This window comes from Taeniopygia guttata, chromosome 8 (genome assembly GCF_048771995.1).
Source record: "Taeniopygia guttata chromosome 8, bTaeGut7.mat, whole genome shotgun sequence".
In the NCBI taxonomy this organism is placed as follows: Eukaryota; Metazoa; Chordata; class Aves; order Passeriformes; family Estrildidae; genus Taeniopygia; species Taeniopygia guttata.
Window position 1 is genome coordinate 5006476 of NC_133033.1, and position 14157 is coordinate 5020632.

Consider the following 14157-nt stretch of genomic DNA (forward strand, 5'->3'; position numbering starts at 1 on the left):
ACAAATATGACAGAGAACTGTAGTCAGTTTGTAAACACCCAAGTAGACTGCTCCCTCCTAAGTATTCAGTCTTCATCCTCACCTGGCACACGCACAGATGTGAATACAGTGACAGGTTCTGTGTCTGGCCCTCAGTTTTGTCTTTGGAACAGGACAAATCTGACCTTGTAGGAGAGAGACTCAAATTGAAGCTTTTAGAATTGAAGATGCCTTTTAGGAGAGGAGTGGTCTACCTCCAGAAAGCCCTGGAGGATTGATCTTACAGATGGGTCAGGTGTCATAAAGCAGATGATGTGAAATTTCTCTTCTCCATTGCACTGTAGCTGTGAAAATGCCAGCAATATCCACATGGTTACACTCAGTGCACACTTCTTTGGGTGGTTGGAAGCACCTGATCTGTACCTTGGGTAATGCCTGATTTAAACACATTCCAAACTGCAGGTTATGGCACCAACTCAGTCTGCAGCTAGGGATGTATAGACTGGGTTTTTGGCAGGAGCTGTCTAACTTTTGTCTGCAATATATAAGAAGTCTTTATAGTGTTTAAGACACATAAATCTGATCTCCCCCGAAACTGTCTGTAGTTCATTTCCTCCAGGGTTGGGAGCAGGGGGAAATCCAGGTAAATGGAAGGACAATTTGAAGAAGAGAAAGATCCTGTGAAATCATTTAGGCATGAAATGTTGGATTTAAACAATGAAGTAGCTTCCTTTCCTATTCTATTTATCATTTTAATTGCTTAAAGCATATTTCTTAGAAATAGTCAAAATACAGACTCAGACATATTTATATTTTATGCATCCCTGCTGTTACGATTTTTTGGATGTAAAATGGATCGACAAAACCCATGGAGATGTTTATACAGAAAACATAGTATAATGAAAGTCTTACTGTGAGTTTTGTGTTGATAGCATTTGTAATAAATCAGAAGAGTCAATTACTTTACTCTGCTATACACACAGTAACTACTGTCACATTGCATGAAAACATTACTTATCTACTCACTGTAAAGATGCCAACTATCTCTGGATCAAACTGTGCTGAACTATGAGGTCAGACTTCTTATAAGGAAGAAATGCTTGCAAATCATACAAATATATGTTCTGATGATAAAGCCAAAGGTTTCTGACAAACTACTTGATGAGGATTTTTCTTATTTGTTGTTTTCTGTACTGAGAGCGGGGAGGGAACCCAAATAAGTTCCTTGAGTTGTTAATGTTGAAGTAGCTCCTTGGGGACACAGAGGGATCAAGCACTTTGTATCTTAAGCATTTCCAGTTTGGCAGAGAGAGTCAAGGCATCAGTGCAGGGGGATGTCCTACAGGAACAGAATTACAGGGTGTGTAATAGATGCTCTTATTTCTAGAAGACTGGGCCTTTCTCAGGGATTCCTCTGGTGTCAGGCTGATCAGGGATTGAGGGACTCCAGACCAGTATTTTTAAACTAAAAATGCCTTGAAAGATGTTCCAGTCTTAGCTCTGGGTAGTTACTGTGGCTCTAAAACCAGTAATGCATGGCCTGTAGACCAAGGTGAGCATCTCAGTGCAAAATTTAGGCTGTTAGTAACTCCCAGTTTTATAAGAATTGAAGCAATGTCCCTTTCATGGTATGTGTGAACTTCAAAGGCTTTAGCTCCAGAACCACCAGAGGCACAAATAAATTGAGGTTCTGGGGCTTTTAATCCCTTTGAAAAAGGGATTATTATTATTATTACTGTAATTATAACCCAAAATTCTAGTCACCCTATTTGCACCCTATCAGTTTCTTGATACGAGTTCTTCCAAAATACCTCTAAGCTCCAAGTCATGAATTTTATTCTCATTTTCAAAACCACAAAACTCTGGAGAATTAAGTGTCTCAGCCTGGATTGTAGCTCAGTTTTTAGTATGATAGTGTTAGAACTGTGCTTGCTTACAGCACTGACAGCTGGTAACACCAAAATTAGCAGTTGTGCTGTTCTGGACTCCAGCCTTGGCAGAGCCAGCTTAGGTACTGCTGAACAGACTACAAGGACCTTCCTGTGATCTTACAGTTGGCTTGCAGCAGAGGACTCTGAGTAATCAAGCAATTACAGCTGAAATCAGAATCAGCCACTTGAAGGCTTTTTTGTTTTTTCATTTTTGTTTTGTTTGGAGTTGTTATGTGAGTTTAAAGATCTTGAATCATTTTCTAAGCCTCTGCATTCAAATTGATTGAATACTGGGTGCTATAAAAACATTACTTCAGCACAGATACACTTAGACAACTCCCTTCTAATTTTCTGTAACTGGGTTCGGGCACTCCAGCAATCTTTGGTGAAAAGCCATTGGATACAAACAAGTTGTAACTTTTATCCCAATTGGATGGCTGAAGGCATTTCATGTCTTTGTGTAAGAAAGTGGCCTTGTTTAATAATATATCCAGGCCGTGCAGAGCTGTGAAAAGGTTATGTGTTTACCATAGTCAGGACTCTGTTAATTCTGTGCCAAAGGGGATATTAGGCTTTCCCATTTGAGCTGCTGTGCTATTAATGCAGGATCTTTCACTGTACTTTTTACATCTTCCCAAGTTTCATGTGTGCCAAGTTCTCAGAATGTGATTCCTCTTGCTAGATAGAGGACACAGAGGCAAGGTGATGTCTGCCCACAAATCCTTGTGAATATGCTTCACCCCTTTTGGGAATTTCCAAAAAAGATAAGTGTTTTCAGAAATGTCTGTTTAGATAAGGGAAAATTCCTATGCAGTGAGTATTAATTACTTACAGTTCTTCCTTCTGTAGTCAGGCTCTTGCAAAGATTGCCATTTTAATAGCACCCTTGCAGCATTATCCATACGACTGGATGTTCCTTAGATCCACACACAACATTCTAATTATTGATGAAATTTCATCACAAGTATAGCAGGATCTGGTGAACTCTGTATGAATGTTCATATGTTGTCATCCACATACTGCAGACATAAAACCACTAGCTGTCTTTTGGAGAAATCCATTGTTTCATCATCCATAATTGTACAGCACTTTCCAGAAATTTTCTGAGAAGCATCCCTTATGAGTTAAAGAGCCATAATTTCCATTATCTCATGTTGAGTAACTGGATTTGTGAATTTGTCTTGAGTCATTTTCAGCTACTTTGAAATATGAGGATCAGATTCTGTTTGCAACCAAGACAGTTTATTTTCAGTTTCTTTAGTTTAGTGGTCTTGCAGTGCAAGCCTTTGTCAGGCAAGATAATATCTCCCACTTAGTGTTTTCATAAGGATCTTCCTGTTTTCTTTTTTCTTTAAAGAGCATTGAAAATTTAGCATTTCACCCACATGTTTGTGGTCTTCTGAACGGTATCAGCTGGTTTGCAATGATCTCAGATAGATTTTAAGATTGTTTTTTCTCCCAGCTGGAAAACATGGATGGCATAACAGCTTCATCTGTGCAGTTAGTCAAAAGTGCAGTTCTTTGGTGCAGGCTACAACAGTAGAAGCCCTGTGTGCCTTGACCACCTTGCAAACCAGAGAACTGTTAAAAAATCCTCAAATTAGGGATCTGAGCACCCAGTCAAGTAAAGAAATTATATTTTTCTTGATGAGCTGTAGTAGGATTCTGCTGCAGACAGCATTGGATAGAGCTTTAACCACCAAAAGGTGAATATTGCTGAAAGTTTGGGGGTTTTTTTTGGGTGGGTTTTTTGGTTGGTTTTTGTTTGTTTGTTTGTTTGTTTGTTTTGGTTTTTTGTTTGTTTGTTTTTTTCCCAGCAATCAGAAAGCTTAACTGATTTTCATTTTGGCATCTGGAATTATACTGTGTGATTCTGTGCTTGTTCAATCACTACTAACACAGTGATACAGCACAATAGTGGTTTATTTATCCATTAGGTAATCTTGTCTGGAAAAATGAAAGTTTTATAGAACTACTGTAGCATTTATAGAAGAAGAGCAATACCTTCCAACAGAAAACTAAAACATGTATAAGGGAAGCATGAAATCCTTTAACTTCATGGGTGTGGGGTTTCAGGCTCAGAAGGTCACTAAAAAGATGATGGTCTCACCATTGCCTGGCTGATCACTCCTCATGCGGAGGTAATTCTTGGAGCTTGGTGACAGAAGGGAAAAGATGGGCAGAGCAGAGGAAGTTGGCCAGACCTACAGCACACACTGGCTATCCTGGGGAACACAGAGAACACAGAAAGCCATTTTTGAGAGAAGGAGGACAATAGTATAGAAGAAATAGGACACCTGGACAGTAAACTTCAGCCAGGCTTAAGTGGAAAGTCCATGTTGGATTGTTCTTCCAGTTGGGAAAAGAGAGGCCTCTAGATGAGGTTACAGAAAGGGCCCATCCACTCATGAGGGTTTTCCAAGAGCCCTTGGCTCCATGGGAGAAGAAACAGCAGATGACATTGAAAAAAACTTACTCATTTGAACTAAAGAAAACAGCAAAATGCATACCCAAGGGACTGATCTTGGTGACTGTGATTCATAGAGAAAATGGTTTATCAGCTTTTCTACTAAATCTATCTCTTCCCATTGCCCTCCTTCACAATTGCACATAGAAGCAAATGTCTGCCCCCATGGCAAATCACATGCATCAAAAGAAACACATGAGGACCTCTGCAGCACTGCTCACTCAGCCAAATCCTGAGTCCAGCTGTAAGAAAAATGCTGATGCACCCAACATGCCTTGTGTAGAATTTAGGAGCTGATGCAAGAAGGCTTTATTGGCTGACTGCTTAAGTCTTCAGAGCTTGGAATTACAGAAAAGCCAGGAAGAAATGTGCTTTTGGAGTGCTTTCAGTGCACTTTGACTCTCTTGAGGTGCATAGTATCAATAGTGCAAACTGCAGAATTCTTGCTCAGAACTGACTGTTCTATTGTACAAACCTCTTCATGCCTTGAAATGGCACATGCTGATCCCAGATGTTAGAAATAATCAAAGCAACGTGACAACTAGAAAACTTAGTATCAAAAGACACAATCTGATCTGCATTTTAAGTACCTTTTGAAAATGCAGAATCAGAGAAAAAAGTTCTGAGAAAATTGAGGTAACTTTTCAAAGGTGTAGTTAAAAAAGTAAAACTATAAAATTACAAATAGTTAAAAGATTAATGAGAGATTGATTTGTTTTATGCAGTTAATGCAAAAAGTAGAATATTTTTAGTCTTACTGTGTATTGGCTAAAACTGTTATCTTCATGAGTGTGGAAAAATGCAGATTGTCTGAGAACCAAAGGAAAAGAGCACATCCTTCAAGCAGAGGACTTGTTCTCTAGTGACATAACTCTATCATGACTTCTGTAACACCCATGGTTTTGCAGTGATGGATAGTATGATAGTATGCAAATAGACCCTATTGATTGCAAAAAGTAATACTGTTTTCCCACTGTACTTGATAGGATCATTTTCCATCAGAAAATTTCAACTCAGCTGTTTATTTTTGCGTTCCAAGATTCCATGATAGAGAGGCTTCAAATCTATATTTGTGGTGTATCTAGATAACACAGTGGTTTAGGCCTTTGTGTGAAAGGAGACTATAAAGATGTTTGTATAGAAGTCCTGTTCTTTTCCTCTCTGAGATGTATGTCTCGGGAATACATTTTTAGGAAAAACTCTGAAATCTGGGTTTAGAACTTTGTTTTTCTTGCTGTAGTAAAGGCAGAGCTAAGCCTTACCTAAAATTGTTGAGATGCTTTTAGGCTTCTGGACAATTGATATTAGATCCCTGATTGATTGGAGGTTGACGCAGCTCAAATCCGTCTGTTAGTCTCCCACAACACCAAGTGATTAGTAATGTTTTACTTCAAGATGAAGGCTTGGGATCATGGAAATGTGGTTTAGCACTTGGTGTGTCCTTGGTGTGAGTGGGTCATGAAATGGTCCATGAAATGACTGTGGCTGTTCCATGTATGTTACAGAGCAGAACGAGGTGGGATCTGATTTAGAGCCAGCGCAGCCATTTAGTGCCACGGTGCTACAGTATTTCCCCCTGATCTGAAAGGTGAATTCAGGGATGTCTCTAGCAGTAAACATGACTGCCACTCACAATTACTTTTAGTAATATTTCCTGATTCCTGTGTGCACAAGGTTTGACTGCAGCTTTACTTTTTAGGAGGCAAGGTTGAGCTAAGTAAGAGGTGATAGACTTGGATTTACTTGGGAAGGAAAGACAGTAGCAAGCCTGGCTCTTAGCACCATGAGATGACATGGTTAGGACTGTCACACACAACTGGATCAACCCTTGTAGATCAGGGTGAGAGCTTGAGGTATTGAAGGGCAGAGAGTTTATGAAATCATCACCTGCCTGGGAAGATTTCTGCTGGGGAAGAGTTGGACACAATTTACTCTGATTTGAGGCAGAGTTGTACAGATAACATCTTAGGGATCCTTCTAATCACTTTTCCATGAGACAGATAAATTTGATTGATGCTCCTTGATGGATAAACACCCATACTGGATTAAAGTTAAATATTCTATATATTAATGGAAGTGGCAGCAAATGCTGAAGGAAGAGCAGAAGGAGTCAGGCTTGTAGTCAAACTTCCTGCCACTAATAGTGTGCACCTTGGGGACTTCTTGAATTAGTGCTCATGTTTTATAGACCTTCACCTGTCTGGCTACCACAGTTTTTTCTAGGCAGCTATTTTAACATATGCATTTACAATATTCACAATATTCTCTGATGGTTTTTCATCGCTTGTATTTTAGTGAAACTCCCCACTAAAAGCTGAACCATTGTGATTACAAAAAAACTTCCATGTGATGTTTGCATTTGGTGCCTCCTCTCCTTTACACCTTACAGTAATGTGAGTGAAGTGGTCAATAATCCATGTGCTTCTTAGTAGTATTTTACTGCTTGGATTGCACAATATATAATGACATGTTAGGGAAGGAAATTTGTCATTTCTTGTCCTGAAGGAAAGTTGTCACAGGATTGAAATCAGTTTGCTGGTATAAAACTTAAACTTGAATTTTATAGCATGACCTTTAGGGTAGGATGAGATAATTTTAAGAGGCCATCATGCTCCAGTGAAGTCAAAATGGAATGAGAAGTGGGGAGGAATCATTAAAATATGAGTACTAAATTGTTTTTGCACTGTGTTAGGCTCAGATATTTGTCCTAACATCTGGTTTCTCTACCACTTTCATCTTAAATCTAAGCTGGATTTTCTTAGTAAACAAGCAGCAAATTCATCACAGTGAGCTTTCCAAAAAGCTTTACAAGTTATTTTAAAGATCTTTTTGGATCTTTTACTTTTATTGCACAATAAGCTTCCATTCATGACTAAAGATGCCTGCTTGAGGTGTCAACAACCATTTTTCTTTCCTGCATTTCATCCATATTCTGTGGTATTTGGTCCATAAACTGAACCAAAAAATCTATTAAATTAGATATGCCAATAGAAATTGGTTTTGAAATGGAGAAAAAATAAATTATTATTCCTTCTGATATCGATACAGCTGTGAATACATCTTGATTCAATTTGTACCAAGCGGTGGGAAAACACTTTTTGAACAGTTTGAAAGCATTTAATAGTCCTGTGATGCACAGTTGATTTACAGTTGAGCTGTACTGGATTTCAGTGCCATGTGTCTGAAAGTTTGAAGGTATGATATGGAAAATTATTACCTTCCCGGTTATTCTGAGTAATTGCTCTCTAATGGACTCTTCCAGCTTTGAGACTGTTTTATTGCTTGAGGTAACTGTTAGCTGATGCCAGTTAATACAGCTGTGATTATTGACCAACCCCTGGGAGGATATTGTCTGTTCCCTGGGTGACAGGAGCCCTGTGTGCTCTATCCCTCTTAGCTTCTAAACAACTCAGAAAATGGGGAAAAAAAAGAAAAGAAAGCCCTTTTCCTCTAGGAGTGATAACTCAGGATAGCAGAAATAAAGGCCTTGTCAAAGTGGCTTGGACCATTGATCCATCTAATTGAGAATCCCATCTCAGCCTGCCGTGATCCTGGATGTCTCAGGAGGTGCTGCAGTGCTGTAGTTATGGGGTGGTTCCTTTCTGCTGAAGTCTTGTTGCTCATCTTCTTGTGATACAAGGAGGTGAGAATTATTCTCTGCTTACCTTTATACCATTCATCATGTAGCTTGGTCACCTCCTGTTACCTCTGGGTTTGAAATAAAGTTCCAGATCTCTGTGGGATCTCTTACTCTGAAGTACATTCTCTGCCTTCACTTATGTGTGCTGTCCCCTTGCTTGTGCAATGTCCCTTTTGGCTGGAGTTTAACTGCAATGCTGAGAAAGGGTAACCATGGATACACTGAACAGAGTTATTTTGCTATTTCCATTTCTTTGCAGCCCTTGAGTGCTCTTCCACTGATTTTGTAGCATAGGCATGTGCCATGTGAGGTTCCACAGATGGAAACAGTCCATAGTCCATAACCAAAATGAGTACTTTTAGGTATTTGACAAAGGAATAGTTTGGGGGGGAAATCACAGTGTTTTCCTGACTGGAAGTAGAGCCTGTTCACCAGCCACAAATGTTAGAAAATCATGGGTGCAGCTCGTGGCCTTGGATGAACAAGTACCCATCTGAATAAGTACTTCATTCAGTCAGGCATGCTTTTGTGTATTTATTCCATTCATACCTTATCCACTCTTGTGGATCCTTGTATTTCATTTTTAGTCTGAGTGAGGAATCAGATTCTTTCACGTTGAAGCTTCATGGGAAGAGAAAGGAAATATTTTAAATAATTGAGAAATAAGGTCGCTGCAGCTAGGCTATGAATTACTGAATATTGTATCAAGTGCTGAAAGAAAGTAGAATATACTGAGACTTCTAAAATCACACAAAAGTATCGGGAAGAGGAGCTTTATTTCTTTGTAAGGTGCTGGGTAGCTATGGAGGGCAGGTGGCAGTGAAAATTCGTGAACATCAGCAAAAAGCTGAGCTCTGAAAATACTGTAATTATCCATATCTCTTTGAATTTGAACAGGCTTGATCTTGGCAAAAAGTATTTAAAAGTGTCTCCAGCTGATGCTTTTAGCCCCACTTGTTCCCTGTTCTTTTCTAGGACATTCTGCCCAGGTAAAAGAGGGGGGACATCTCTGAGGTCTCCTGAGTGCTGTTGGCTGTTCAGATGTGCAGACGTGTTCAGGGAGGTATTACAGGGCATGGAGTCAGCGTGTCCCACCCTGTGCATATCAGACTTACTGTGAGTTAATGTTCTTGTACTGTCTGCTGTGCAGGCACACTGGGCATAATCACAGGTGGCCTTTTGCTGAATAAATGAAAGAGGAATCAATAATTCTTCTATAGAGGTACACAACTGCCCAGGAGCCTTTGTTGTGGGTTATTCATGCCCTAGCATAAGACTTTGTCTCCTAGATAACTTAATTTACACCAAGGCAATTCAATGGCCTTCCTGGGGGGAGGAGATACGAGTGATGTTCAGGTTGGGAGGCAAAGAAATGAAACTGCAGGGAAGGAGCTGCATCATGCCAAAGGACATAAAGACAGAAGATGATGTTTTGAAATATGGTGATCCCCATCTACAGACTGATGCTGAGAACAGAGAGGAGTGTAGCGGGAGGGCAGGGCTGTTACTGAATGATCCAAGCCATAGGAGACCTGTCTAGTTAACAGAGCAGTAAATCTGAGCTTTCCTGTGTATATTTATTTTCACATCACAATCTGTTTAAGCAAGAAAAGCACATTCTAATTGCACTCTAAACAAGGATTTCTCCTTCAGCCTTTTACAGCTGTTTCTTGTATGCAGTGCCAAGCTGATCTTGGTGATGAGATGTTCTAGCACAGCATGGACAGGAGCCCAGTGGGCAGATGTTTCTCCTGCTGCGTTTTCATTCACCGTTTCAAGGGGCAGTTGAGAGACGAAACTCCTTCACAAAGGTTTATAATTCATGAAGCCCATTACAGTGTACAGAGTTGCTCATCTGGCATAAAGACTCCGGTGGCCCAAAAAATGTGCTCACAAGAAATAAGATGCTTTTGTAGTAAATTCTGCAGTCTGACTGGAATTAACTTCATTTAAGACTAAAGAGCAAAGATAATAGATAAGATAATGGATGCTGGAAAGGTGATACCGGGGAGCTGAGTTGAGTTACAGTACCTGTGACATCTCAGAGCAGTGTGAAACGCTTTGGGCTGTAAAGCTGCTGCCTGCAGTTATCAGATCATGTACACAGCGACCTAAGGATTTGATCCCGGCAGTTCGGGTAATGAGGACAGCGTGAGCAGCAGAGCAAGGGCCGTTCGCTCCCTGTGGCAGAACGTGGGTAGAAAACAAACTTTTTATTCCTTTTTCTGTCGGTGGCTCCGAGACGGGCTCGGCCACCGCGGCACGGCGCTGCTCCGGGGCTGCTCCGCTTCCCGGCACAACCTCCTCCCCATCAGTGTCACCGCCCGCCCAAACGCACCCGGCTCCCTCTCCTCGTCTTCATTCATCCACTTCACCAGCAAAAACCACCTTCGAAAAAAGCAAAATTCTTCCCCTTTAGATGCCTGCTGCAAAACGTGCGTTTGAAAGCTGTAGCCTGTGTTTACTAATTAAAAAACAAAACAAAACAAAACGAGCCAGTGATTGTGGAGATAAAAATATTCCAGTTGAATAATCAAATGTACCATAAAGTCCCTCTGGACTAAGACATCTTACTAGTGGCATCCCGGCTAAATTTAGACTTCAAAATTAAAACCATTTCTGCTGAGAGGCCAGATATGTGGGCATGTTCTGCAGTTAGTGAAAAGACAAAGATACTTCCCTAAGGTTAATTCAGACACGCAAGATCTGAAGTTGTGGGTGTCTTTCCTGACTCTTGTAAAAGGCTCTTGTGCTCCCAAATTAGACAGAATGAGTGCAGGACTGAATTTAAGTATAAAGTTTAGGGTAGGTTGTAGTGAATTCAGGCACAGATTTTGATTAGCTTTCAAAGGAGCTGAAGCCAGGCTGGTACTTTTTGATACAAAGGGCTGGATAAAGAGTTTTTATGGACATGGTGAATCTCTGTAGAGGCTGACAGTAAGTACACGTTAATCAAAACTTCTCCAAAAATGATATTTCTTAAATGGTACAGTACGAATCCTGCTGACTTTTAATGGACTTTATATTCCAATTCATTCTGTGATCCACTGGCCACAGTACACCACAGTCACTGTATTTGTGAAATGTATTCTTGATCAGTTGGTTAGTGCAGAGTGTCTGTGAGAGCCTTGCTGACTTGGTAATAATCTGTGCCAAACAGGTGAATGACAGCCCAGGGGAGGGATGAGTTTGATACTGCATTTTTCTTGGAGCATTTGGAGATCCACAGTCTAGCTGCAGTGCTGGTTAATGAAGTTTTCAGCTCACAATAAGTCTGAAGTAAGTGCTACATGCTTTTCCCTCACTTCTCTAGGAAGAATAGGGATTCTTATCAGAACGTGATAAGAGATCCCCAACAGAAGCTTTGGAGTATTCATTATTAGAGAGCAAAAATCACACAGTTATTTTAACAGGTTGTCATCAAAATCATATCAGGGACATCACTGTCTGCCAACTCCATTTGAGGAGTTGTAAGAAATGAGCCTAGAGAAGACCAAGGGGAAAGAAAGCACACTTAAGTGGAATCAGTTCATAATTCCAATTTATGGATGTGGAAAAGCATCCCATTTGCTAAACAAAGTATATTCTTGCTTTGCTTATTTTCAAGTTCCCACACCAGTTACCTACTGATCTGTTCCTTATACAAAATTGTAGGGTAAAAATCTCTCTTAATTTGCTCTCATAGCATGCACTGTATTTATTATATTTATTCAGTTAGAGTGAGAACAGAATTTGGCTGTTCTATTCTGGAACAATCAGTGTTCTCTATTTCAGCCTAATAAGTACTCATTTAGCTTTAATTAAATACTATAATTTTCTTCTCCTTCTCTGAAAAAAATGGGGGGGGGGGGGGAAGTTCTTCTAAAATTTTGACTCACACCCCAGGGCTTTGTAAAACTGGAATGTGCAATTAACATAAAACCAATTCTTCGGTATCTGAAATTGTGGGGGAAAAGGCAGAACTGATTCTTGATGCCTCTCTTGTGCAACCCAGCATTCCTTCAGACTAGAAAGATTCCAGTATTAGTGGAAAGCGTTTTTGTAAGACATCTCAGCCTGTGCCAGCACGGCATGTAATGCACACCAAGCAGCCAGCTCATGAAGAAAAACATGTTTACAGAAACTGAAATGACTTCTTTGTTGTTTACTCGTGCAGAGGAGAATGGCGTCAGGAGTATTTCGAGAGAGAATGTAGCTTTTAAATTGCCACTGAACCAGCACTGTGGTGTGACCAGGCAGAATTTCTGTGACCTTGAGACCCTTCCAGGGGCTGCTGAGCAGATGCCCCATCAAACAGTTGCTGTGTGGCACAGAAAGGGACATTGTCACCAAAGACACGGCTGTAGGCTGGACTTAACCCTGCCCTGTCACCCCAGGGAGAGTGACTCAGTGCTGGGTCACAGCAAACGCTGCTGGTGTCCCCCACCTCCACAGCTCTGCCAGGCTCTGCCATCGGCCTGTGCTGCTGGATCCAGCTCACCTGAGCACTTCAGAGCTCCAGCATGTCATTGAGATCATCAGGAATGTGTGAAGGTTTAAATGCAGCTGTGCTGCTTGTGCTGGTTACAAGATTTTGGAATTCCTCTGGTTATTTCCTGTTAACTTCAATCTGCTCCCCTCTAGGGATCTGTAATTGCCTCTGAGTTTTTTTACCTCTGATAGATATGCATCATCAGTACTTGTTAAAGGTGGGGTTTGTTTTGTTTTCTTCTCCCTAAAGAGCAATTTGTAATTCATGCAGTGGATGTATCTTTTGGCTTCAGGCTTGAGATCTTGGAGATCCCACCCACTGTGGGCACAGGCACTGTTGCAATTCTGTTCACCCGGGTGTGGAAGGGGTTTTGTGTATTGCCTGTGCAATCAATCGGATTATTTACTTGTATCCTTCTTTTTAGTAATAGCTGAGGGTTTGCCAGGGTTCCCAAGATCCATGGGTGTGCTGTGGCTGGGCAGGGGGGCAGCTCAAGGCAGGAGAAGGAAAAAACGTGGCAAAATCAAAACCACTGACTGTAGAGGATAATTTTACCTTTACTGGTAGAACAGCTGCCCCACAGGGCATCTAGCTAGATGCTGAACGGGGTGTCACCAGGAGCAACATTAGTGGAAAGTATTTGTGTTGTGAATATCCAGCCAGCACAGCTCTGAGTGGATAGTTTGTGTGAAGAGCATGACAGAAGTATGCACCTTTTTCTTCTTTTTTTTTTTTTTTTTTTTTTTGCTACAAGGAGCAGGTAATGGAGAGAGGGGTGATTCACACAGGAGTTAGACATCACTTACAGTAAGTGTGTTGCCCTTGAAGAGTTTAATCAGGCAATTCTGCAAACACAGCAGAGCTCTTGTAAGGCTTGTCATGATTTTTAGGTCCTTACCCTTTTCATTTTCTTTCTGCTCCTGGGTGGTACTTCTTGTCTTTGCTCCACTAGATTTCCTTCCATTTTAGCAATAGTATTCTCTACTCTTTGCAGCATCTTGTATTGCAGGCTCTTCTGGTTCATTTTCATCTTTACGTTACCCTTGTGGCATGAACTTACCCTGTTTGCAAGTGGGGAAACAGAGGCTGAGTCCCCAGATCCTTTGTCCATTCCTATTGAACCTTATATACAGAAGTGCTGTATGATGTTCTCTATCCTAAATTCTAAAAAGTGTTGTTTGACTAAATGCTCCTTCTGCCACTGTGGGGTTTCTCTGTACTGCAGGTTCACTAGTGATTTCTCCATATGACCAAGGATTATGTTTTCTGGAGAAACTTGTGTGTAACAGAATAGATCTCCCTGATCACACTGTATTTTCCTGCTTTCTGTCCTTAATGTAATCCTGTGCATTTACACTCGTGCTTCCCTTTTCAAACAACAAATTACAGTGTATTCTGTAGGATCATGGCTGTTTACTTGCCTTTCTCTCTCTACAACCACCTTCCTAGGATGCATCTCCCATTCTTTCTCCCCAGATTAGTGGAACTTTGCTTTTCAAGACCTAATGTCAGTTTTTCCCTTTATAGGCCTTTCCTCTCCATACTTACTGTTTCTCTGACTAGCTGGAGTGATCCCCTCCTTCTCCTGGTGGCTGCTCTGAGGGCAGGAGCTGTTCTGGTGCTTCTTCAGCAGTGGGAGGTGAGTGACTGGACAACCATTGCCACATAG

The 14157-nt window shown here is 40.9% G+C and overlaps 1 protein-coding gene across 5 annotated transcripts in view; it reads left to right on the plus strand.

Annotated features, from left to right (window-relative positions):
• Positions 1-14157, plus strand: part of GLIS1 (GLIS family zinc finger 1) — a 180850-nt gene that overhangs the window by 30679 nt on the left and 136014 nt on the right. Inside the window, exon 2 of one of the 5 annotated variants that reach the window (XM_072932617.1) lies at positions 14016-14127. The exons of 3 other annotated variants lie outside the window; for them this stretch is intronic. The gene's annotated coding sequence lies outside the window, so the exon portion shown is untranslated. Of the gene's footprint in view, positions 1-13260; positions 14128-14157 lie in introns of those variants that run through there. One more of the 5 variants, XM_030278748.4, reaches the window with a different exon arrangement.